This window comes from Dermacentor albipictus, chromosome 1 (assembly GCF_038994185.2).
Source record: "Dermacentor albipictus isolate Rhodes 1998 colony chromosome 1, USDA_Dalb.pri_finalv2, whole genome shotgun sequence".
NCBI lineage: Eukaryota > Metazoa > Arthropoda > Arachnida > Ixodida > Ixodidae > Dermacentor > Dermacentor albipictus.
Genome location: NC_091821.1, coordinates 22733905 through 22760635, shown reverse-complemented (window position 1 = coordinate 22760635; position 26731 = coordinate 22733905). Strand labels below are relative to the sequence as shown.

The 26731-nt window shown below is 46.3% G+C and overlaps 1 protein-coding gene across 8 annotated transcripts in view; it reads right to left on the bottom strand.

Annotated features, from left to right (window-relative positions):
* Nucleotides 1-26731, bottom strand: part of Pde11 (Phosphodiesterase 11) — a 640803-nt gene that overhangs the window by 77140 nt on the left and 536932 nt on the right. The window contains exon 1 of one of the 8 annotated variants that reach the window (XM_070539564.1): nt 3130-3157. The exons of the other annotated variants lie outside the window; for them this stretch is intronic. The gene's annotated coding sequence lies outside the window, so the exon portion shown is untranslated. Of the gene's footprint in view, nt 1-3129; nt 3158-26731 lie in introns of those variants that run through there. 8 annotated transcript variants of the gene reach the window in all.

Sequence of the window (26731 nt, the reverse complement as noted above, 5' to 3'; positions counted from 1 at the left end):
TGCAGCACATGTCAGTAAGGTGATGCCACGGAGGTCTTTTCAAAACACCGCATCGCTTTTGACGTTAAACAATCCCCGTTTCCTGATATCGGGCAGGGTACTCAAACTGCGGCGCACTGAATAGCAAAACAAACGCAGATACGAAGACCACGATTTCCGACGTCTGCGGATGCGAACCGAGCCAAATGAGCACCTTTAGACAGCGGATATATATATATATATATATATATATATATATATATATATATATATATATATATATATATATTGTTACAGCATTGTTGCGCGCGAAGGAGACCGTTTGTAACCCTTACGGATGAAGGGGACCGTTTACTTTAAGTCGCGAAGGTGAGCGCAGGAGCGGTCAGCTGGTTTATCCACTGAGCGTCGTCCTCTCCTTCCTTCCTCCACTCGGGACCGCAAGCACGTTCACTGGTCTTCGTTTTCTTCATGCGTAACAATATATATATATATATATATATATATATATATATATATATATATATATATATATATATATATATATATATATATATATATATATATATATATATATATATATATATATAGGAGACAGGGACAGAAAAAAAAGTCAGTGCTAAGTGTCTTGTCGGTTAACGCCCCACGAACTAGCCAAACTAGCCACTATACTGCAAGTTAAACGAATTGATCTAGTACCGAACGGTCACATATCGAAGATAAGAAGATAGTATATAACCATCTTGTGGTAATACAGTGATGTTTAAATCTAGATCAAATAAAAAAATACAATTATTTATCGTGTCCCGATGGTTCTCAGGCAAGAAAGAAAGCGCATGGAATGGCAGCGTCAGGAGCAACTTGATTACATGGCCCGCAAATTATTACCTTTTAGCGAGAGGCAGCGTGTTAAAAATGATTTGAATAAACGACCATAAGGAAAGCTTATCTTAATTCGCATGGCTGCAACTCTTATGCCAATTCGCGAGTGCTCTTCTCCACATTGCACTGTTGCCACACTCATCGCGGTTCAGGTCACCGTTAAAATGAGGGCGGATTGTGCACGCTATAAGCCACTAGGCTTCTGCGCGTAATTTCGCCTGGAGCACTGCACGGCCCCGGGCCGCCCGAAGCATTTTTCGGCCGGCCCGGGCCGCAATCGGGCCTGCTCATTAAAGCTAGGGCTCAAGTCGCGCCTTCGAGCACATGCGAACATTACGCATTGCATGGTCCAAGAAATTCTGTGCCAAGCTGAAGTGACAAGTGCAAAGAGCTTGCTCTTAGTATACCGTAGCAAAGAAAATAAAAAAACAGATGAAATTCAAAATTTTTTTCTTCTTCAGAAGAAAAAACATTGTTTCCGCGTAAGGAAAACTAAATTATACAAAAAGGGCTCTTCAAACCATTTCCCCGTTACCGCTTTTGCGACTGCACTATTACAACTTTCGATACTATTTTGTTAAGGCGAAAACCTTAAGTGGCTCGCTGCAATGGCTCATACCCGAAAAAAAAAACGGCGTCTGGTCCAGTGATACAAAAAAAGTACAGTGGCACAAAAAATTTCATCTGCAGCAATGGTTCATACTCGGGGAAAAAAAGAAAAAAAAACATAATCTGGAATGGCTCATACTACCGTAAGCAAACAAAGATGCAATGGCTGAATATGAAAGAAACAAAAGAAATAACGAAATAAAGAACCAGGAAAAACGGAAAGGAAGAGAGAACGAAAAAGCCTGTAGATAGTGCATTAGGCGCTCGCATGTTTCGTTGAGGAGACCGACCCACAGCGCCACACGTGTACTTCACACTGTGGCTCGTTATGTCTGGTCTGACCCCTGCGATCGGATAACTTTAATGAATTACCACGCGTGCAGCAGGTTTTCGCTTTCACGTGTTACAGGAGTGTAACATGCAGCCGATATTTATTTTAGCGCTAACGAAAGGGGTGTCTCTTTCTACTTGTGCGTTTATCTTATGCTGTGCTCGTAAATTCGCCTATATATATATATATATATATATATATATATATATATATATATATATATATATATATATATATATATATATATATATATATATATATATATATATATATATTCACATGCTAAATGACCTCATGGCCATAGGACCAAACCGTACGATCAAGGTACAGGCATGCGCACCAGCGGGAAAATAACAGCACATGCAATGGGCCATGGGAGAAACAAATATTTCGGTCTTTTATTGCTTATACAGTGCAGTTTATAGACCCCGAGAAGGTGACGCTGACACATAGGGTACAATCTGTAAGTAAAGAAATATATATCTTTTTTTCGTCACCCCGTCGTATACACCTCCCACCTCATGAAATGCACTATCGACGCATGCATATAGTCGGTTCACCTCACCGCCATGGATTAGCTTGGCAATCAACCTTGCAGGAAGGCTAGCTCAACGACGAGGGAAAACGTGCCTACTTTGCAGCGTTCGCTTCCTCTTATCTCGAAACACGTTAGTCAACACGTTAATTCCCGCAGCGCTTCGGCACTCCCATCTCGTTTCGTCAGCTCAAGCTCGTGTCAAGCCAAACCCGTCGGTGTGGTACGAAAACGACTAGAGAGAAAGAAAGAGAGAGAGAGAGAGAGAGAGAGAGGAGATATGAACACCTTGTGTCGTTGTGTGCGCTTCATTGCCCGTTTGGCATACGTACACAGGTGCACCGGGACGCAAGTCAGCCCGCAAAGGCAACAGCTTAAAAAGCTGAAACCGAAGGTTCCGATAAACGAATGCGCGAAGAGCTTTAGCGCGGAGCAGTTACTCGCGATCGAATAAGGTCGAGCGCACGTTTGCCGCAGCTGCTCGTATATATGCGACCGCAAATCGCCGCGCAAGAGGACTTCGAGCAAAACTGCCCCACTAAACACCGTCGCGGCTACAACATGTGCATGGCGTATCGTTGAAAGACAGCAGCATTGGGATTCAGAACGCGACGTCAATATTACTTCACGCTCAGTCAATAAAGCCCAAGATCGGGAGACAAATAACAGCAATATACGAGACCGAACTCATTTCGCGTTTTAAGAGGTCGTTCCAGCCGCGCGAGAAACAACGGTACAGCACTCAAATCGAATCCCGCCTTTTCAAATACCTAATTCTGCCAGTGAAACTTACTTCGTTTGCTTCCCAAGGGTTTGTCATGTCGTTTGTCTCACAGAGAAAACTGGACTGACACCGAAGGTGGTGAATTTAAGTGTGGGGCCGGCGATCCTGACAAGGTAGTGCACGATAACGCACCCTCGTAAGGGTTTTATTGTGGTTTGTAATGCGAGCCGATGCTCGAGACAGTTCAATCAAAGGCATGAGTAGGCCGATCGTGATAAATTTAAAGGCAAGCGAATATTTGAAACTTTCGAATAACCAATAACACACACACACACACACACACACACACACACACACACACACACACACACATATATATATATATATATATATATATATATATATATATATATATATATATATATATATATATATATATATTGACACGTGTACTTACCTTTATCGGGTAACCACGTTTCGCCGCCTAACAAATGTAATCGCACAGAGGGGGACGCGCCTGCATGTACCCGAAGTTTCTGGAATGTTATCGATGGTTCTATCCGCTGTCTGTTGTCGCCGAACCTTATGTTATCTGATTTCATCACCTGGCGCGAATGGTGTAGAACTTTGTGGAAGGCACATGCGTAAATATTTTTGAGCAATAAAGAATCTTTTGAAGAAGTTTTGACCCTTGACTTTATTCCAAACAGTGGGCCCAGCAAATTCTATAAGCCTCCGTCCATAGACATTGTTACATGGGGCTAAGCTAACTTGGCTATGCACCCCAGCTCTGGTATCGCATAATCAAATATGCAATGGGTCATTAAACATGATAATAAGGGTGGCCGAATATTTGAATACGAATCGAATATTACGCACTAGTTATTCGTTTTCGTATTCGAATACAAACTATTCGGTATTTTCGAATATCAAAATGAACCACATATTTCGCAACAACGGAGTGTTAAAGTCGGGTCACCGTTCTTTGGCTGCAAGCAAAGTATTGAAAATGACCAGAAGTGAAACAACGACAAACTATTTCGAAGCAGTGAAGAAACAAAATTGCCAATGAAAGCTTCTTTTCTTCTTTCTTTTTTTTTTTTGGTTTAGCAGAGGGAGCCTACATGACAACCTGTGACTGCTTGTACATATAATCTGTCATTTAGTGTTTTTGGCAGTCTATTCATGTAGCAGTTTTACCTTTTACGCTACGACCAGTGATGTTTTACTTGCAACGGGCCCCTTTTAGATGTGTTTACGGCACGAAAGTCCTTCCGTAGCTTTTGCTTCTTTTTTTCTGCAACTTCTGATCTTATTTCAGCAACCATTTTTATTTCGCGTTTTCGGAAAGCTAGTCATACAGCAGCCATTCATTTTTGGATAGCTTGTTTGCAACCAGGCTTTAAATATGTTGAGGGGCTACCCGTGCAGGTCTAATTACCTAAGTGAATATTCCTGCTGTAAATATATGCGTATGCGTTTGACTATCCGATATTCGATATTCAATTTCATATTCGATTCCAGCTCCGATACTTACTATTCTTCTTCGAAAAAAGTTTATATTCGCTCGTTTATACATAATATTCTTAACTGTATTGACTACGTTTACCTCATATCGGGAAGGTAGAAGCAAAAGTACGAAGCAGTTGATACAGTTATTGACTTGCCCTATTCTCCTATTGCCCCATTGATTCGGTATTCCAATCGAATAGTGGCTATCCGTAAGTTCGAATCGATCTCGAATAAGTAAAATCACCAACTCTGCGATACACTGCACCTCGGCGGTCACAGTACACATAAAGCACGAGAAGTTACGTAGTGGAACACGCTTCAAGACCGCGAATACATGCAAAGTGCCTCGAGCGGCCAGTGGCGCGGCAATTTCGCATGTATTCGCGAGCTTTTTTTCACGCTCGAAAAACACTGTTATGTAGCACCTGTCGAGCAACAGAAAGCTGTATCTGGAGTTTTTCGTGTTGCTCGACAATTTTCTCATTGACATTTTTTATTTAATTATAATAATTGAGACGTTGATTAATTAATTAAGGCTAGTTATCTGATTCGGCGGAATGCAAGAAATAATGTGAGTATCTCCAAGCGACGGCAAGCAACATTACCTTGATTCGGTCCTGTTACGTGGCATTTGCATATGTTTAATGTTTGGCTCAAGTCGCGTGAAACACCCTGTATGTGTCACTCCAGGAGCCAAACTTGGTTCCGGCCAACCGCTGTCATTCAGTAGAAGGACTTGTTGTTGGGCTAGTTGGTGTTTGCTTACCGACATGGTGTAGCATGAAGACACTGTTACAAATAAGATACACAGAACACGTCACAGCGCCTGTGACGCATCCTGTGTCTCTTCTTTGCAAGTGTGTCTTCGCGCTGGATTACGTCGGTACGCTACCATTCCCACTCACGAGTGGTTGTTTTCTCCTATAATTGTCCACTTGAGAGCTTTTAATAAACAATCTTCATAACGTGCAATGTAATGACAGAAACTCAGTAGCGTTGTCGGCAAACTAGAACGACGCGAATATCGGCGGTGAGAACGGCTGAACATTATTCGAAAAACTATTCGGAAAATATTCGACATTCAGTTCAATTCGCTTCTGGCACAATTAGATTCGTATTCGATTCGGTCTAGAAAATTACCATTCGCACGACCCCTGCAGTGGCAATGCATTGCAGTCGCTCTGGTGGGGCACGTGCACCGAGCTGCTTTGTCTCTTTCTACGGGTTTGGCGTCGCTGCCTCGCCGAGTGGACGTAGCGGGGAACGTCTCGCACAGCTGAAGCGCGGGAGAGCGCGAAGGATAGCTGTGACGGTACAGCGCGGTGCAGTTTGGAGGGGAAGCAGATGCGTATGTGGCGCTGGTTTCCAGACACATGCATAGAGTTCGCCGTTTCCGATACAAACCGAAAAAGGAACGAAAACTGTACGCCGAATATTTTTTTGACGGGATTCAGTTTAACAGGAAAAAGTCAGTGAAACCAAAATTTCCACGTGGAGCTGTAGTCGGCGATTGGTGCGCAGCTGCGAGCCTACGTGCGCTCCCATGCAAGGAGCCTGGCGGTCAACGTCATGCATCAGCGCCTGCCACCCAAGCAATCTGTGTTGTTGTCTTTTTCCACTATTTGCCTCCATTTATGCCTGCCGCTGCGACGCAAACGAGATGCAAGGAGGAGGAGCAAGAGTGGGAGTACTCAGAATAGTCGGGGAAATCCTGGCCCGGGTCCTTGCAGTATTCGCGCTGCGGTCAGTGCGGTATACGTGGACGAACATTGGCAGGTTCACAGATGCGGGGCAGTATCTACCAAGTCATTGGTCTCTGTATTGCTTCTTGGAGCTCTGCACCTAAATAATGTTAGAGATAAAGTATCATTACATCTGTGCTCGAATATCAACTGCACTAACGCCTCTTAATTTCTTCATAGTCGACATCGCTGTACAGCGTTGTGTCCTTGCTATAGAGTGCTTCTTAGAAACTTAGTTATTCAGTGTACTGGATGCAACTACAGTTTTGAAGACCAGAATCTGCAGTCGTTCAGCACGCCTCAGCGTAAACAAAATGAGTGCTCAGGTGTTCACAGAAGAAATAAAAAGAAAACGGGAAAGTTAGATGCGAAAAATATTCACCGAAAAAAGCTGCTGAAAGTTCATGAGAAAAATCGATTCACCCCCCCCCCCCCCCAAAAAAAAAGGGAAATCCAGTTTAACGCGTCGTAGTCTGGATTCATTTCGACCACCTGGAGTTCTCTTACGTGCTCCTAAATTGCACAGTACAAACTTTTTATAAATCTCCCACGGAAATGCGGCCACCGCGGCCTCGGTATCTAACCAGCGGTCATGTTTTCAGGAACCCGTGGTTAAGGTTATCAATAGGTACCAACTAGCCCACCCCGCCCTCCTTGCCGCGGCCTCGAGCTCAGCAGCGCAAAAGTACAACGCGCCGCAAAAGCGGCGCCACGTTCACAAGTGCCTTTGAAAAACCGCGCTCTGTCGAACGCCGCTGTGTTCGACGGAGCGCGGTTTCTCAAAGGCACTTGTGAACGTGGCGCAGCTTCCGCGGCGCGTTGTACTTTTGCGCTGCGCCGGCGGAACCTGATGCGAAGCCGAACGAAAGTACGCACGCACGAACGAACGCCAGCGGAGGCCGGCGATGATCCGCGCGCTTGGTTCGCCGCGGGGCTTGGTTGCAGTATCGAATCTCGCGTCGTCGCTCAAACGCGCGGCGCGGAGAACACGATCTCCGCCGGCGGCGACGCGAGCCCCGACCGGCGCACCATGCGCGTTCGTCGCCGAGATGGACCACGGAGGCCCCGGACGTCGGCTCCCGTAAATCAAAGGCGGGCGCCGAGCTGTCGGCCGCCGCCGCCGCCACCGTGGCACACACGTGGGCGGCTGCGCGGCGGCCGGTGTCCCCTTTCAATGCAGGCACATCGGCGCCCGAGTGCGAGCGGCGCGCTCGACAATGCTCGGCAACCCGAGTTCGGCCCGCCGCGGACCCGATCAGGCGAGCAAGGAAGTTCGAAACCTTTCCGCCGCCTTGCGCAAGAGTGCGTTCGAAGGTCTCGGCCGCAGCATTCGTCTCGTCGCAGTCCTGAACACGGCGAAAGCAACGCGCGTTATGTCTACAGTTGTCGCACGAAATGTCCGGATGAGAGTTCGGCGCAGTCTGTAATGCGCACGGTATACGTGAGTGGGGAGAGAATAAATTTGGTCGCCAATGCCGACTTCTTAATTGTTAGGACCCCTGAATAATTTGTTGTCATACTATATGACATTGCTTATTTTTAGCCGAGTAAAACGGGAAATTGAAAACTGCCTTTATTTGTTTCATTCAACAAGTGGGGGAAAGGACCGCAGGCTAAAAGCTACAAAAATGAAGCTTGAGCGCGCCTGAGTTCCAAAATAAGTACTAAATACATGGCAGAGCAACAAAAGCGCAGTCAACAATCATGCTGATAACATTATGCATACATAAAGGATTGTACTCAAATGAATAGCAGTTGAAAGAACAAACATTCATATGTACAGCACTAAATATGTACAGCCACGGAGAAAGCCTTGAAGACCAAGCCAACTCTCTCGGTGCACATTTTGAATACATATCGAGCTCTTCACACTACTCCGAAACCTTCCTAAAGTACAAAACACAAATAGAATAGCAAAAATTAGAAAGAAAGTCTGCTAAAAGTGCGGCGTACAACGATCCATTCTGTATAGCAGAACTGCAGGCAGCACTAAACTGTTGTAATACATCCGCCCCAGGTTCAGACCGCATAATATATGAGATGTTGAAACAACTACCCCCCGAAACACAAAAAACCCTCCTTTACCTTTACAACATTATATGGTTTTCCGGCGAGATCCCCTCTGCTTGGAAGGAGGCTATTGTAATCCCAATTCTAAAGCAAGGAAAGGATCCTTCCTCTGTATCAAGCTACAGACCCATAGCACTAACTAGTTGCCTCTGCAAAGTATTCGAAAAAATGATTAACTGTCGCCTACTACATATCCTCGAATCTAATAAATTCCTCGACCCATACCAGTGCGGTTTTCGCGAGGGTCGATCCACCAGTGACCATCTCATACGTATCGAGGCACGTATTCGTGAAGCTTTTGTTCATAAGCACTTTTTTTTATCAGTATTCTTAGATATGGAGAAAGCTTATGATACTGCGTGGCGGTTTGGGATATTGAGAGACTTCTCACAGTTAGGTATACATGGCAATATGTTTAGTGTTATTGAAAGCTATCTGTCTAATCGCACATTCCGTGTTCGAGTGGGCAATATCTTGTCACGGAAATTTATACAGGAAACAGGAGTGCCGCAGGGCGGTGTGCTCAGCTGCACGCTCTGTATAGTAAAAATGAATTCTCTTCGTCTACACATACCATGTAACATCTTCTATTCAACGTATGTTGACGATGTGCAGATAGGATTCCAATCAAGTTCTCTTGCAATCTGTGAGAGACAGGTCCAGCTTGGTCTTAACAGGGTCTCCAAATGGGCTGATGAGAACGGGTTCAGACTGAACCCACAAAAAAGCACCTGTGTCATTTTCTCTAGAAAAAGAGGCCTGCACCCTGATCCTGAAATTGTGTTGCATGGTGAGCGTCTGCCCATAAGCAGGGAACATAAATTCTTAGGCATAATTTTAGACGCGAAACTAACCTTTGTACAGCACATAAAATATCTTAAAGACAAGTGCATGAAAACAATGAATATCTTAAAGGTGCTCTCACGCACAACCTGGGGCAGTGATAGAAAATGCCTCTTGAACTTGTACAAAAGCCTCATACGCACACGACTAGACTATGGAGCCATAGTTTACCAGTCGGCTACTCCAACTGCTCTAAAGATGCTTGACCCTGTCCACCACTTAGGAATTCGCCTGTCCACAGGCGCCTTTAGAACAAGCCCAGTGGAAAGCCTGTACGTTGAATCGGATGAGTGGTCACTGCATCTGCAGAGAACATATTCGTCTTTCATGTATTTTCTTAGAGTGAACGGAAACAGTCAGCATCCCGCGTATTACACCGTAAACGATTTGTCCAGTTGCCAACTTTTCCGCAACCGGCCCAGAGTGGCACAGCCTTTCTCCATGCGTGTTAGAGACATGGCTGAAGAAACAAGGGTTCCACTGCTTGAATACCACCTTATGTCCCCTGCTATACGGCCCCCGCCGTGGCAGTGGCAACCAATAGACTGTGATACATCTTTCGTAGCTGTCACAAAGCACGCGCCTGTCGCGCATATACGAATATACTTCCTCGAATTACAGCACAAATACTCCTCTCCTGAATTCTTTACAGACGCATCGAAGTGTAATTTTGGCGTATCTTACGCAGCGGTCGGTCCATCTTTTTCAGATGCCGGTGTTCTGCACCCTAACACAAGTATTTTCACAGCAGAGGCCTACGCGATATTGGCTGCCGTTAAACACATTAATGAATCTAATATCCCAAAGGCAGTTATATACACAGACTCTTTGAGTGTTGTAAATGCTTTGAAAACTGTCAGGAAATATAAAAACCCTGTAATTCTATCTCTTTACACAGCATTATGCACAACCTATCAGTCCAAACAGCATATCGTCGTATGCTGGGTGCCGGGGCACCGAGAGATAGAGGAAAACGTGTTGGTTGATCAGCTAGCCACATCCGTCAACGCGAACGCTTCCAACACTTCCACGACTGTCCCTGTAATGGACCTCAAGCCCTCAATAAGAAAAAAGCTAAGGGCTTTCTGGCAGTGCTTGTGGGACGAACAAACAGAAAATAAACTACATGTTATCAAGCCGTATCTTGGCAACTGGCCGCCGGTATCAAAGAACCGCCACACAGAAGTAACACTTTGCAGACTCAGGATAGGACACACATACAGCACACACGCATACCTCTTGTCCGGTGGCGATCCACCCATGTGTGATAAATGTGGTGAGCCACTTACTGTGCTTCACATCCTGCTGCAATGCACTGAATTAGACGCTAATAGGAAAAAGCATTTTCCATTACCACACCGTCAACAAATTCCCCTTCATCCTCTTATGATCATAGGTATGGAACCGCTCTTTAAATATCAATACTTGTTCGCATTTTTAAAAGATGTACACAGTTTTCATGTCATATCACCAGGAAATCCGTAGCACGGCCTCTTAACTGAGGTTTCTGCTGCGATAACTGCACTTAAAGAAAGCACCTGCCTCCCAGCCTTTGTGCTCAAAGGCCTCCCGGAGGCTTAGGTGGTATTTCCACATTTTTGCATTTTAGCTCCACGATCACTGAGCACGCGTACTAGATCCATAGACAACTATATGTATCACTATCATAATTTTATATTATATATCATTTTACGCTTTTATGATACGGATTGATTTTAGGCCACTTTACAGCCATGTCACATCCCACCATCGCAACTCACAAATCGGCGCTTAACACAACATTATCAGTCATGGCGCTCTTTGGCCATACTTGGCCCTTGCGCCACTAAACAATACACATTCATTCATGGCGCTTTTTGGCCATACTTGGCCCTTGCGCCACTAAACAATACACATTCAATAAATGTGTCAACATCTGAAAGTAGTACCAGAAAAAGAAATTGCGAATAAAAGTTGTAATAAATGAAAGATTCCAGAAGTCCCTCGTGAACAAGTTACACAACACAGAGAGGCCTACGTACTGTACATTGCGACATATCGCTTAAATTCTTCAAGTGTAAGGGTAAATATATCACCAAGACACACCGTAAATTACCTCCCACATAGGCCGCGAGTGGTCGCGCTCAGCCGCGTCATTCGCAGCGGCCGGACCAGAGGATACGCGCGCTAACCTGCCCCCCTCCCCCTAAATGCACGCGCTCACCTCCACGCACATGCACGCTTTCGGGCGCGAGAGAAAACGGCGCGCCTCCTAAGCTTGCTACCGTGTACGCGATAGGCCAATTTTTTTTTCTTCTTGATTTACAGTTTTCCGGAAATTCTTTGCCAGGTAGACTCATTCCCAAAACTTCCCATGACTGTTGCACTCCGTATGATTTTCGAAGCCGGCAGGTGTGGCTATACAAATGCGTAGACTAGCCTGCTTAATAAACAAGAATACATCGCTCTTTCTTGTTCTGTAATGAATAATTATACTGTTGCTGCTTATCTTTATTTATTATAGCTACCTTTGTAGGTACTTTATTATCGTGCGTGAATTTCCTTAGCCTAGATTCATTTTCGATGTGTTGCCACTTTTTCCGCCCATATAACAAGTGGTGGGGTTAACCAAGCTGGCTTCAGAGCGACTTCGCTTTAGCGTATGACCTAGTAGTTCTACAGGAAAACCCGCAAGGTGGAGAGAATTAATGAATAAAGGGAAAATCAGACATCCACCCGTTCGTAGCAATTGCTACAATAGAAACCCAAACGGGTTCCTCGAAATAAAAGCCTCATAGTTCAAGAAAAATCCGTCCTGGTCCGGGACTCGAACCCGGGACCACCGCCTTTCCGAGGCAGCCGCTCTATCATCTGAGATCTCACTTCCCAGTTGAAAAACACAACAGGAAATTTTGACAGTCTGTCGTATTTTGGGACGCTGTTTCTGTAGTTCTGTTGCCTGTAGTTCTGTTGTCTGTAGTTCTGTTGCCTGTAGTGTGACGTCCTGTAGTAGAAAGCTCTGTAGTTCATGATGAATATTTAATTAAAAATTGACAGAGACCTCCTTAAGGATATGTAAATTTGTTAGTACAGAAAAAAAATATAAAAGTGAAAAAAATTTAAAAAAAAAACGTCCGCGGCCAGGATTCGAACTTGCGACCGCACGATTCCGAGCCCGACATCTTACCACTGCACCACCGCTGACTTTTTTTTTTTATTACATGGAAAAGAAAACTGAAGGTGTATTACAAAGTGGACACAACAACACACTTAAAACTCAGGCAAACACACACATGCATCCAACAAGTGCATCCAGTCTGGCGGAGGTTCCTGCGCAGCGTAGACACTTCTTACATAAGCAGCACTTTCGCGAAAGAAGGACTTTGTAGATCGCGGGCTTTCGGCATGGCGGTCACACAGTCTACTTCTCCATAGGCTCTGTAAACCAAGTACTATGAACATGTCATAGGGAGGACCACCCGTAACCTTAAACGGTAGAAGCCTAATTGTATATGGAGTCATGTCAATGTCCTTTTTGAGCGTCCGTTGGAGAATGTCCCAAAAGAATACAGCGTCCCTACAGTCTATGAAGCAGTGATCTATGGTTTCGGCACGTGGACAGAGCCGACAGTTTGTTGACCACGGCACAAAGCAACCCCTCGAATTCAACCAAGTTTTAACAGGGAGTGTTTCCGAATGTAATTTAAAGAAAAATGTTTTTACTCCAGGAGGTACACACATTTTTCGGACGCGCTTAAGTACATCCTGATAAGGTCGGTTTAAATAAGGTGCACGATACAAAGGATCTGGGAAAATAGAGTCCACCAGTGCCGCAGAAATTGCTTTTCGACTCGCAGTGAACACGTACTCCAGGCTGAATCTAACTTTCAAGAAAAGAAATGTGTCAACAACCTCCTTAAGAAAGCCCCAAGGGGCCTGTGACACGTTCTTCGAGAGTAAATTTTTGGCGTTTTGAACAGTACGATGTGCTGATGCGCTGATGTTTACATTTGCGTTTTAAGGGTCAAGATGCGCTATCACTCCACCGCGTCAAGTGCCGCATCTCTAGAAGACCAAGAGTGTTCTTACCATCGACAGGCACATCATGGAGTGCTAGAACATCGATTTTGATGTACGATATCCATATTAAATGAGAAATTCAGAAATAGGCAACGGTGACTGTTAGGGTTGTTTCTGCTAATTTCGACAGTTGTCGCTCTTTCTTTACACTTTCGAGCGCGCATATAATTCTTGTGTTCAATGCAAAATAGCTACATAAACATTCGTGGATGAGTGTTCTTTCTGACAGCATACTGGCTTCTCACGGCAGCGCTGTACCAGATTAATGTGACCCGAGCGAGACAGCCTTTCACGCAACTTTGGGGAACAACCCAAAACTTCTTTTCCGCTTCGCATAAGCTTGGGAAATATTCCTGGGAAATTAGCTAATGTGTCAGTGTAACAGCACATGTAAGTCCACAGGCCTGTGTGCCACATTTTACCAAATAAAACAAAACGGATGCGCAGCCATTCCCGCAGATGGTACGATTTTGATCAGCGGCCGATTTTAAGGAGACCGGCAGGGCGTTGCTGGTGCCGCGTCGTCACGGCACAATTATAAGTATTGGCCACGTCGACTTTAATACCGGTGTCCGTGCTATCAGCATTGCCGGCTTCAGAGAAGCGCGATTGAAAACCGCGCAAGAGAAAAGTGCAGTGTACATCACCGATCTGAAATTGACATACAATTTTAAAGGGCCGCGACGGAAGGCGCTTCTGTTGCGACTCCAGAACTCTTGGCCCTCGCGACCGAATGTTTCTGTTGCGACGTCAGAATTGGTGTCGTAACGTCGGGATCGCTGTCACGATATAAAGCTGTTGTTCCGACTTCAGAACTCTTGTTGTCGCGACAGAACGTTTCTGTTGCGACTTCATAACTCTTGGCCTTCGCGACAGAATGCTTCTGTTGCGACATCAGAATCTCTGTCGTAACGTCAGAGATGTCTCTCAATTAAGAAACGTCAGGAACTTCTGTCGCACAACAGAATTTCTGTAGTTGCGGCAGGAATTCCTGTTGTCTTTTTCAACTGGGAATTTTTAAACTGAGTTATGTCTTCACAGTAGGTTATGTGTCAAAACGAAATTCCGTGCTACATATATGTAGTACACACTACAAAAGCTTGTCGCATAATTTCAGTGCACTTCGGTTGTCATCATTGGGTACATGTTGCGGCGATAGGTTTCTGTCGTACAACAACAGATCCCTGTAGTACAACAGAAGTTTGTCGCATTACTTCAGGGACACTTCTGTTATGACAATTGGGGACCTTGTTAGATATGGAGCTGTTTCCTGCGATTACTTCGAGTTCCCCAAACCACTTCGAGTCGCAGCACAGCTAATTGAGGAATGCCGAAGCAGGAAAGCACATTCCAGAGGAGCGGCCGAGCAAACAAGTTTAAGGCAACAAGTTCACGTGCCAACAAGTTCGTGCGCCGCCGGGATTAGCAGGTGGGCCTCGGACAATGGAGCATGAGCAGCCCTCCCCTTCTCCTCGTTAGAAGTGCATTGCCAGTCTGCGAGGCAAGACCGCAGAGAGCCGCCAGGTGTGACACCGCGACACGGGCGCCTACCATTGGCTGAAAGTGGCGTCATCGGAGCGGACTCTCCCATTGGTCAAGCATGACGTGACTTACAGTGCTCGAAGGGCTTATAAGAAGCCTTCCAGAGATTCTGGGACGATGCCCTGATTCCCTTCTTCCCTGTTTCACCTCTCTCGAACTTCTTGCCGCGGGCCGCAGCGTCCGAGTTGCTGCCGGCCCGTAATGTCTGTACAACTGTTAATCGACGCTCACGTCCCTGTACATATTGTAGAATAAATCCTCCCAAGTTTGGTTTTCATCCCGAAGTCCGTCCCCCAACCCCTACAACCTGTTGCAGCGATAAGCTTCTGTCGTACACCAACAGTTCTCTGTAGTACAACAGAAGTTTGTCGCATTACTTCAGGAACACTTCTGTTGTGACAATTGGGGGCCTGTTGCCACGATAGGTTTCTGTAGTATTTCAACAGCTCTCTGTAGCACTACAGAATTTTCTTGAGTTACTTCAGGAACATTTCTGTTGAGACAACAGGGTGCCTGTTGTGCTGACAAATTTTTCTGTAGTACTACAAAAATCTGTTGTAGAGCTTCAGCTTTCTGTTGTAACAACAGACATACGACAGAGTATACTTCTGTAGTCACAACAAGAAATGTCTGTTGTACATCAGAAAAGTCTGTCGCTCCGTCAGGAATCTGTAGTTACTACAGAAAAATCCTGTTGTACAACAGAAATTTCTGTAGTTGCGACAGGAATTCCTGTTGTCTTTTTCAACTGGGTTCGCTTTTGGTGCCTAATTCACAAAACGTTTCGTTTGTAAGTGCTGGTTTTCACTGGCTAATCGCCTTCGCTAATAATATGTCCTACATCACTATTCACAGGCACGAACGCTTTTAGCATGAGAACGTTAAGCGAATACGTGTGCCCAGATCATTTAATCCCGCCACCAATAATCTGTATTACGCGTTAAAAGAACATAAGTAAACACAAATGCAATCTTATACTAAAGGTACCGAAACGTAAACCATAATATCATCGGCTGAAATACGCAGACTGACGATAAGCGCGCGCCCACAGAAAAAGAATGTCAAGGTAAATGGGAACCACGCAAGCGCCCGGCGTAATGAGTGCGTGCCTCGGACGAGCCCACACGTGCGGACGACGCGCATTCCTTCGGACGCCGGCCGGTGACAATGACGAACGACGTCGACGACGAGCTAAGTCGCATACGGATGCGACCGAAGCCTAGGCAGCAAGAGCCGAAACCAAACGAGATGATGGCACGCAGAAGCACCGAGCAGACGACAGGCCGCATGCAGACGAGGAATAATGGCCGGGTATTGAGACCAATTCGCTCAAGGGCTTTCGCATGCAAAACAGAGGCAGTCCCTTCTTAAGTTCTTTTTTTTTTTCGCTTGACCCTCGACCATTCATCTTAAGCTGTCACTCGGGGCGGCGACGACAGTGCGGGAGTGTGCGCACGAACGGTTTTGCCGCAGTTACTGCAAGCAGTGCAAAGATCAGACAGCAGAGGTTTCGCGACGGAAAAAAAGAAAAGAAAAAAAGAGATACAAAAGTGATCACCGCACCCTCACTTACTTAAGCGCGCCAGCGCACACGCGTGCATGCTGAACAGGTGACCATCTGTGTAAAGAATAGTACATTCCCACGGGGAGCGCAGCCTGGTACGAAATCTGGACAAGGAAAACTCATTCCGAGAGCTAAGCGGCTTAGCGTTACTCCATACAGCACCGATCGCCGGTTCCCGTGGCGTTCAAGTCTGTCGTTAGCGATCATTGTAATGAACCATTTTTTAGAGGTGTTTTAATAGTTAAAGGGACACTAAAGGGAAACAATAAATCAGTTTAGACAAATAAAGCATTGTTTGAGAAACTTGCCGGCAGTCATTTCAAGAAAATAGTTTGAATATTAGATGAGAAAATGAAGGTCTAAATATCAGTATTTGAATTTCGCGCCTAAACGCCGGCGCCGGTACGTCAGCGTGACGTCAGGGATTCCAAAGTTTGTTTTCGCATTTGGGCCGCGTTGGCTGAATAAAGGTTCCCGAAACTTGGCATGTTTAATATTTGGTTCCTTTAGAACACAATGTAGTCAATCTGTACCGCTATATATAATTAGTAGGCCCTAGAAGATGCCATCAAAATCCAAGACGTCACAGCCCCCAGGTGCGGGAACTCAAGTAGGCATCGCCACCCGCATTTCGTTCTTGCGCTTTTTCTGGCTTACCAAACGTCTTATCGTTGTAAGAGTGGTGTTTTTGGTGTTGTAGAATGGTGATTTACTGATGCAGAAGAAATCACTTTTCACTATAGTGTCCCTTTAAGTTTCTGAATCAAGGCGAATACGAATATTGGAGAAAACAAGTTTCGGATATCGAATTGAAGACCGAATATTTTATCATTTCTAACCAACGCGAATGAATAAACGAATTCTGGGGTTTCACAGGCCAAAACCAGGATTTTATTATGAGACACGCCGTAGTGGGGGGCTCCAGATTAATTATGACCACCTGGAGATCTTTAATGCGCCATAAATGCACGGGAGACGGGCGTACTTACATTTCGCCCCCTTCGAAATGCGGCCGCCGCAGCAGCCGGTATTTATTCCCGGGACCTCGTGCTCAGCAGCGCAACGCCATAGCTGTTAAGCCACCGTGGCGGGTCTAACAAACGTGACCTAACCTAATATAATGTCTGCGTGGAATAAGTTGGTAAAGAAGGCTTATTTGCATTATTCGATGCATGCATGTAATGGCGTTTAAGACGAGGCGTCCAGTCAACTGAGGAGGTTGTACATGATAAGCAACTTCTTTCAGTTATACGGTGCCCCACGACAATGGCAGTAATGAAACAACCAAGGAACATATCCCCCCACGCAGGGTTGATCTCGTCGAAGGAGCCAAGTGTGACACCACAGGAGTTTACTTCGGTATAATGAGATGCAACCAGGATGAGGTTGGCAGTAAGGAACTGCTTTGCCTCAATCGAGCAAACAAAGCATAGGATGCCTAAAGGTGAAGTAGTCTTGCTGAATGATTGGAACTTGTTGTACAGAAATTAGCATGCGCTGCTCGCTGAGGAAATGGAGCAAGCAAAACTAGGAGCGAGCATTACGTCACGCAGCCAGCCTTGCCAAGCGGACTCTCCGTGAAGTCATACCCCCCCCCCCCCCCCCCCCCCCGCTGTTTTCTTCGCAGTGTCGGCCCAACAGGTGACATTTGAGACTCAGCGTATTGGCCTAGACTCCCTGGAATGCTTAGTTTTTAATCGATGCGCACTTGTTCGGCTGCCCTGCCGTAGTATGGTGTACTAGAATATGGGGTAGTGTGTTCAGGGAGTACTCACGGCTGCCGCAGTTAATGTCGAAAGTCACGAGATGGCGCCACCATGGGATGTCGCCTCATGGACCGCTTCCGATGCGCTACGGCGCTTTGCGCCCATCGCGCTTAAGAATCGGCTTTTTTAATTGTTAGCACGTCAATGCTAAGACGTTCCTGCTTCGACAGCATTGTCAAAACAATTAACTCTGGTCTCTCGGGTGGAGCCATCACAGATTTCAAGAAGAGAGCTCATTCCTTCATCAAGCTGTGCATTGCCCGAGCTGACAGCTTTTGCGAGTTTATAAAATGACAAGCAGGTTACAAAAATCAGGAACTGCGTCGATGTGGGATAATCATTTGATCCACGTGGTTTTCTGACAATCCTGAAGAAGTTCTCTAACGTATGCGTTCGAGAACTTCTTGGAAATGTACAGAGAACAACTATGGAAATGCAGATGCAATAACCTACTCCATATCTGCATGTCAACACCGCTTAAGAAAAAGTCACCTACAACAAAAATAATAAAAGATTACAAAAGGGCAGAACGAACTGCACATTTTTGAAAATGATTTTCAGCAGTCTTACTTAACAAGATCTGTTGATAGCAACTGGGAGCTTTATAAGAATGTGTTGCTCAACTTGGAAGCTAAATACGTACCAACAGTTCTTGTGAAGCCCGACTCTAACAATCAGTGGTTTAATAAACGGCTCAAATCTCTCCTTACTAAAAAGAAAAGGCTTTACAGAAAAGCCAAACTCACAGATAACTCAGAAACATTGGAGAAAACACAAACTGCGCGCTAACCAATATATTCAGGAGCTGACAAAAGCCAAAGATAACTTCTTTAATCGTGACCTTCTGACAATTCTACGATCATAAATTATGGCGCTTACTTTCAGCAAAACACATAGACTGAGCTAACAGATTCGAACGGCAATCTCATTAACACAGAGAAATGCGCGTCAGCTCTTAACGACCACTTCACCTCAGTTTTCTCCGACACTAATGCCATTTCTATTGAACCAATACGACCACTTTCCGTAAACGCAATGCCAGACATCAAGATAAACCCTGATGGCATATGTAGCCTCGTCAATTCACTAAAGCTAACCACATCAGCTGGGAATGATGGCATTCACGGCAAAATACTTGCTAACACCAGTAACATTTCTACATAGCCAGGAACTATGCATAATATTTACGCAATCCTTAAAGACAGCGAACTTGCCCGACGACTGGAAAAAGGCCTATGTTGTACTAATCTTTAAGACTGGCGACCGTTCCCGCGCTTAACTATCGTCCAATTTTTTTCACTAGCATTCCTTCCAAACTACTAGAACATATAATTTCATTCAACCTAATGTTTCACCTGGAATCTATCAACATCTTTTACCGTCACCAGCACGGCTTCAGAAAACTGTTTTCATGAGAGACCCAACTCACCGAGTTCATTTATGACATTCTGCAGTTCATGGACCTTCATTTGCAGATTGATGCCATTTTCTTGGATCACTCAAAGCGTTCGACCACGTTTCCCATAATCACATACTTAGCGTGCTTTCCTGGCTTGAACACTTATAAGAAGGGCGTGCACAGTTTACCTTTGAAAATAACTATAATTCATCTTCTAGCAGCGTAACATCGGGTGTGCCACAAGGCGTTGATTTATCGCCTCTACTTTTCCTCATCTGCATCAATGACTTACCTGCTAATATTAAAAAAGAATAACTCAATGACCTTCCACACTGTGAAGAAGGATGACCAGTGAAGCTGTGTATGCGGGACCCTGGCGAACTGCACCTCCGCCGCTGGTCAGCCCGGTATTGCACCATCTTCGGGATTGGCCCACGTATGGGGAGTGCTTAAGGCCTGCTTCACCTCTACCGCGGGTCGCCGCAGTACTGCACTACCTTCGGGATCGGCCCACGTATGCGGAGGGGTGTGCTTAACGCCTGCTTCACCTATGCCGCGGGTCGGCCCGGCACTGCACTGTCTCCGGGATCGGCCACGTATGAAAAATTGTTGGTCTACCCACGGACGCGATCCGCCAGATCCTATTCATAGACAGGATCTGGCGGATCGCGTCCGTGGGTAGACCAACGATTTTTCATACGTGGCCGATCCCGGAGATACACTTTGGAGCAACGGGAGGCACAACTCGCCAGCTCTGAGCCGGAGGTGCAGCTTGCGCTTTTGGATCACGTCAGGCAGGCGGCAGCAGCCAGTGGAGCTCTGGACTTGGGGCCCCACCCATCGAGCTCATAACCTTTCATCCCAACCCCTTTCAATAAAGTTATTCCTTCCTTCATATCCATAGACAGCTTCGCTGTAAAATAAATTACGTCTGCTCGCGGACGACTGTGTCATATACTGCCCTATCAAAAGCTTGCATGAGATTACGGCACTCCAACACGATCTTGATTCCATCGCAGTATGGAGCGAGAATTGGTTCATGTCGCTTAACCTTATGAAACACAAAGCTCTGTAATTAACCCGCAACCACAGGTTAACCAGCCACACCTACACAATGAATTCTGGGGAAACCAGCATAACCGCACTAAAACGTACACTCGAACTACCATCACTTGCCTCCCGCCGGATCATATCTATAGTCTCTGCTTGCTTCACAACGTTTATTAGAATCCGCACTCCAGGCATCCCCTGTTAAATCCCCCCTCTCTACATCTTCCCGCTTAAGAGGAAAAGAGAGAGATAATTTATTTGAATGAAGGCAGAGAGGTCGGCCTGGCTTAAGAGGAAGCTTTATCTCGGGTGCTCCTGTCTAAGTACATGTAAAAGGAGAATTCGCTTTTCTATGCAACCACTGCACCAAACTTGTCAATGATTGCTCCATTTAAAAGAAAAACTTAAAATCCAGTGACTGTTGGTTTCGAATTTTTTATTTAGATCGTCACTTTTTTACTAAAAATTGGCAAAAATAATAAATTTTGAAAAAAAAACAACAACAAAACTATCGACCTTACAATTCTGTAACTCAGCAATGAAAAACGATATCACAGTTCAATGAATTGCATCTAATAGCACATCTACAGCGGACAAAATCGATATGTTACACATGAATCTAAAAAAAAGTTGTAATATGGAAATACAGCTTTTCCAGAACCCTTGTACACAACGTAATTAATTCACGTAAGATGTAAATTGACACATTCAATTTGTCGGCTTTGAGTGACATAATGGATGCCGTTTACAGAACCGCGACGTCTGTTGTTGATGCAGAGCTATGAACTTGTAAACTTCGCGTTTCCATTTTTTCCAAACTTTCCAATTTTAGAAAATTCTCTTCAGAAAATGCAAGACCTAAATGGAAGTTACGCTGCCAACAGTCACTAGAATTTAACTTTTTCTCTCAAATGCAACAAATTTCATTAAAATCGGTCTAGGGGTTATCTCACGAAAGCGTTTCTGCGTTTCACACGTATTTGAATAGGCCACATAGGAGTTGGGACCGAGCTAAAGCTTCCTCTTAAGCCACAGTCGCCCTTAGCATGCATTTGGTTTGGTTTGGTGCCTACAGATATGGCTCAACCCACTACAGGGGATCGGCCATGAATCGGGTGGCAGTAAGTAAGAAGGGAAGAATACTTAAATAGAATTTTGTAATTTAGAAATGACAGTAAATAAATACTAATCGTTATTATCAATTTTCAGGTTGTATTATGTTAAAATTTGAAGTTCCGCCATATTGTCAAATTTTATAATAGCGACATTTCGGACCATTCAGAGAGGCCTAGAGAGCTCCTATGGCCTCTCTGATTGGCTCAAAATTCCGCCATTACAGAATTTGACAGCATGGCGGAATTCGACAATGCCCAGAATAGCGCCCCATGCCTGCGCACCTCCTCTGAACTACAGCTCCAGTAGTTTGGGCAGTTGGTAGCAGTTTCACTAGCCATTTTCGCAGACGCGCTTTAGGGGATTTGGCCTCGTGAAGTGGCGCCGGTGAATTGCATCCAGAAATTCAGTTGGCTAATTTCGCTTTATCAGTCAGTACTGATGCTGCCGTGGTTCAACGCGGACGTTGAGCGTGTTTTCAACCAGCTCAATGTGATTAAATCTAAGTTAAACGACAGCATGTGCACTGAGATGACAAATGTCCTCCTTACTGTGCGGGCCGGTCTCCAAAGAAACGATAAATACTGCTTCAGCGACATGCTGCCCGAGCACCGGTTCGCAAGATCGGCTCCACGGAGGTCCGCGGGGTCAGCTATGGCACCGACACTAGACTCAGCCACGCCAGCAAACAAATACACACAGAGGATGCAAGAGCATATCCAGATGAAACAGAGGACAATTTTTTTTTGTGTAAGTTTAATTACTACGCGGTAGTTCAACCTGATTTCCGGCCAGTGATTGTAGTTCACGGAACCATCTTCGTTTCGTTTCAAAATACCTTTCCGCACTTCCAGTCGCACAAAAATGGGCTTATTAAATAAAAAGCGGCGGAACCCATCTCACGATGGCTGTCGACGGTAATGCGTGTAGCATTGAATCAATATACCGACACAACACATTGCCACCGTCGAAACGAGTCATGTGTGAGGCGTGCACTGCAGCGCTACTTTTGGGTTTCCCGAAGAACACTCCGCGCCATCTAGAGACGCCGCCGCCGCGAAGCCTGCGCGTGGCCTCTGAAATGCATGGCGCGCCGGTGCGCGCGAACGCTGAGAAACGCGTCATGCGGCAACCAGTCTCCTCTCTCGAACTTCTTTCTGGACACGCTGCGCCATCTAGTGGCACTGCCAAGAAGCCTGCGCATGGCCTCTGTTAGATATGGCACCGTTTCCTGAGGCTACTTCGAGTTCCCCAAACCACTTCGAATCGCAGCACAGCTAATTGAGGAATGCAGAAGCAGGGGAAAGCACATTCCAGAGGAGCGCCCGAGCAAACAAGTTGAAGGCCACAATACACGTGCAAACAAGTTCACGTGCCAACAAGGTCGTACGCCGCCGGGATTAGAAGGGGTCCTCGGACAATAGAGCCCAATCGTCCCCCTTCGCCATTGAAGAAGACATTTGCTACCGCTGCGCGGCCGTAGCACCGGGAGCAGGTGGGCCCTCGGACAATGGAACATGAGCACCCCCCTCACCTTCTCCTCCTTGGAAGAAGCGCATTGCCAGTCTGCGAGGCAAGATCGCAGGGGGATCAAGTGATCAAGAGAGGAGGACCAAGCGCCGACTCTCTTCGCCGGGTATGACACCATCGCACGGGCGCCTACCATTGGCTGAAAATGGCGTCATCTGAGCGGACTCTCCCATTGGCCAAACATGACGCGACTTCCAGTCCTCGAAGGGTTTAAAAGAAGGATTCCAGAGAGACCAGAGGAGTCCCTGATTTCCTGATTCACCTCTCTCGAACTTCTTGCCGCGGGCCGCAGCGTCCGAGTTGCTGCCGGCCCGTAATGACTGTACGAATGTTACTTGACTCTCACCTCCTTGTAAATAATGTAAAATAAATACTCCCAAGTTTTGGTTTTCATTCCGAAGTCCGTCCTCAACCCCTACACCTCTGAGACAAGCGTGGCGCGCCGGTGCCTGCAAACGCTGAGAATTGTTCTCTCGCTTTCCGCACACTCAGATGACACATAAAGAGGTTCATTGAAGAGCGGCACACACCTACTGGCACAGCGACCCAAGTTGGCCTCAAAGAGATTCATTGAAGACAAGCACAGACCGAGTGGCACATACCCAGTGCTCGAAGTCTCTCTCTCTCTCACAAACACGCACACACGCACAGAGCTAGAGAGAGAAAGAAAGAGAGATATAGAGAGGGAAACAGAGAAAATACATACGCATTGTGATCTATAAGTATACACAGCCGCGACGACAGAAACGTTTACTAAGGCGTCGGTTATCGCTGCCACCCTTCCATCGCTCACTAAAACGTTCGTTAAGAAAAAGCTTGATCGTACATGGCGATATGCCGGCTAGGTTTTCCCGTGGGTCTACGCCATCGCAAAGCGGGGCGAGTGCACTCGAGGTTGTATACACGATCGAGACGAGATATGCATGAGGAACGCCTCAACCGCGCTTCCTGTACGAAGCATCGGCCGCGCTACCGCGGCCCTCATTAATCATCAGCCCGCCAGTCATCCAAGGCCACGCGCACGCTCGACAGACGTCGCGCAACGTGTTCGGAACGCGGCGAAATGGCCCGCCTGCTTCCGCCTCCGCGAGGGCAATCCCCCTCGAGCACACACACACGCACGCCAGTGCTGGACGGAGCACCGCTCGACGTAATCGCGACAGGCGTCGCGCGCCAAGCGCTTTCGCTGCGCAGACGCGTGTGTACTGCCCACGGATGAAGTCGGGGCGAAAGAACCTTGAGCGCGGGCGTTCCTCATAAACTGCACGGGGTCGAGACCGTCACGAGCGATATGACAGAGCAGAGACGCGCTTGGGCTACAGCGCGCGCAGTCGCAAGATTCCGAGGGATAGGCGCGCATGCAGGCACAGCTGGAACTGCTTGCACGAAGCCAGCAGTGAATTGCCCCCGGGTAAAAATCCTGCGCGCAAACGACAGTACTGAGTTACAGTAAGCTGTCGAGCGACAAAGAAAAAAAAAAACGTCGTACCACTGGCACGTACTTCTTGGCCGTTCGACAACTTACTGTGCGGTAATCTTACTCTAACAATGCGCGAAGGATTCTTTGTTTTTTTCTATTAACCCACTGGTAGTTTTGATTTAAGCTATACGAGATATGTCCTCTGTGCAAGCGGCCCCTGGTAAGAAGGGCACGTGACTCACGGTTCCCACAGGTTGCTTATGGGCCGTATTATATAGTACTAGATGAGCACACTGATATGAGTATTTAGACAGCTTTGAATCGGCTTTCTGTAAAAGCTCGGGTGGATTCGATTATTCTACATGAAAAATCACGGATGGCAAGACAGGAGACTGGTCGGCAACTGCCTCTCCATGGAAGAGGCTCAGTGTTTGCCCACCTCTTCCAAGAGACAAAGGCAGAGACGCAAACAACAGAGAAGTTCAGTGAAACATGGAGGCTTGAAACAACGAACAGTGGTAGAACAAGGAATGTCGCTGGGAACCATCGTTTCCAACAAGTGGACTTTGAAGCATGTTGATAAGAAATTAGAATAGAGACAGTACACAGGAAGTACTGCAAGTGGCCTGTGAAAGAAAAAATATGCGCCACACAACTATTTCATGAGTGACAGGCTTCGTGAGCGGCAGGCTCATGCAGCTTTTGGAAGATTTCCCGAGACGTAGCGGCTATAGACTGCCCATACATGGGGCGACCGCCCGGATAATAAAATATGCATAGAGAAAACGCCCCCACAATAAGGGATGTGTCTACAGAATTGAGTCTTCTGGCGGGCAGTACTGCATGATTAATACGTTTAGATCTAATTGAATTTTCTGAACAAAGCAGTATCTTGTGCGTTTCTTTAGCGCAGGGTAAAAATACAACACTCCAAGCTTGGGACTTCAATACCGCAGCTCAATGCGGAAAAGGCACGCCGCACATCAGAAGTTAAATGAAAAAAAGACAAAAAAAATACAGGTGCGTCTACAAGCGCCTCGATGTAGTCACGTGTACTTATTTATCCTTTTTTTTTCGGGTGACTGCGTTTCACCCGCTAACAACCTAATGTTATTGCTCAGCGCAAGACGCGCCGGAATTATTTAGAACTTACTCGAATGTTATCGTTGATTCTATCCGTTCCGCATGTTCTCGCCAAGCCATGTGTAATCAGATTGTATGCGCGACAAGAACTGTGTAGCACTTTCTGGAAGGCACGCGGGCACCAGCGATTACGTTGGAGCCTTCGACGAGTCATGCATAAAAGCTGACGCGCTTGACCCGCAGATCAGATTTTCGACGATCCCGCGAAAAAGACAGTTGTTGTGCCAGTCACGTCAACGTCGACCCAAACTCGCCCGGTACAAAAGCCCGATATACTACTAACATTGCTGGTGCAGCTGTGAAGGCCGCCTCCTTCACGCATCGACTGCAGTGCTACGACAGAGGTTGCTCCACGCACCGCCCAGAGCAGAGTTCGTCTTCGGCAACTACAACGCGCAGGGAACTGTGAACGCGCTTGCCGGACCGATCCAAGACGATGACCGGCGTCCGCGAGAAAGAAAGAAAGAAAGAAAGAAAGAAAGAGAGAAAGAAAGAAAGAAAGGAAAAAAAAAAAGCCGCGGCAGCGCCGCTTTGACTCTAATTATGCACGAGCGGCCAGGGCGACCTTCTCCTTCCCGACTCTAATTGCCTCCTCGCAGACCAAAACAACGCCGCTACACGTTCGCGGGGGATGGTGTGGCCTGCGCGCGGTGCGTACGTTATTACGCGACGCACACGAAGGAACACAGAGGGGAGCGAGCACAAAAAGGCAAAAAGCTCAAGGCGGCGTGTGGACGTTTCGGAAGAAGTTAGCTGCAATTAACTGTAGTCTTCCCACGCTTTCATGCGCGTCGTGTAAAAAAATGCGCGTTTTTTTTTTTTTTTCATACAGCCCGATGAAGAAGATGAGAAGCGAAAGATGAGCCGACGCGGAATTGACCGCACGCGTACGTATATAGTACACGGTAACCAGTGAGC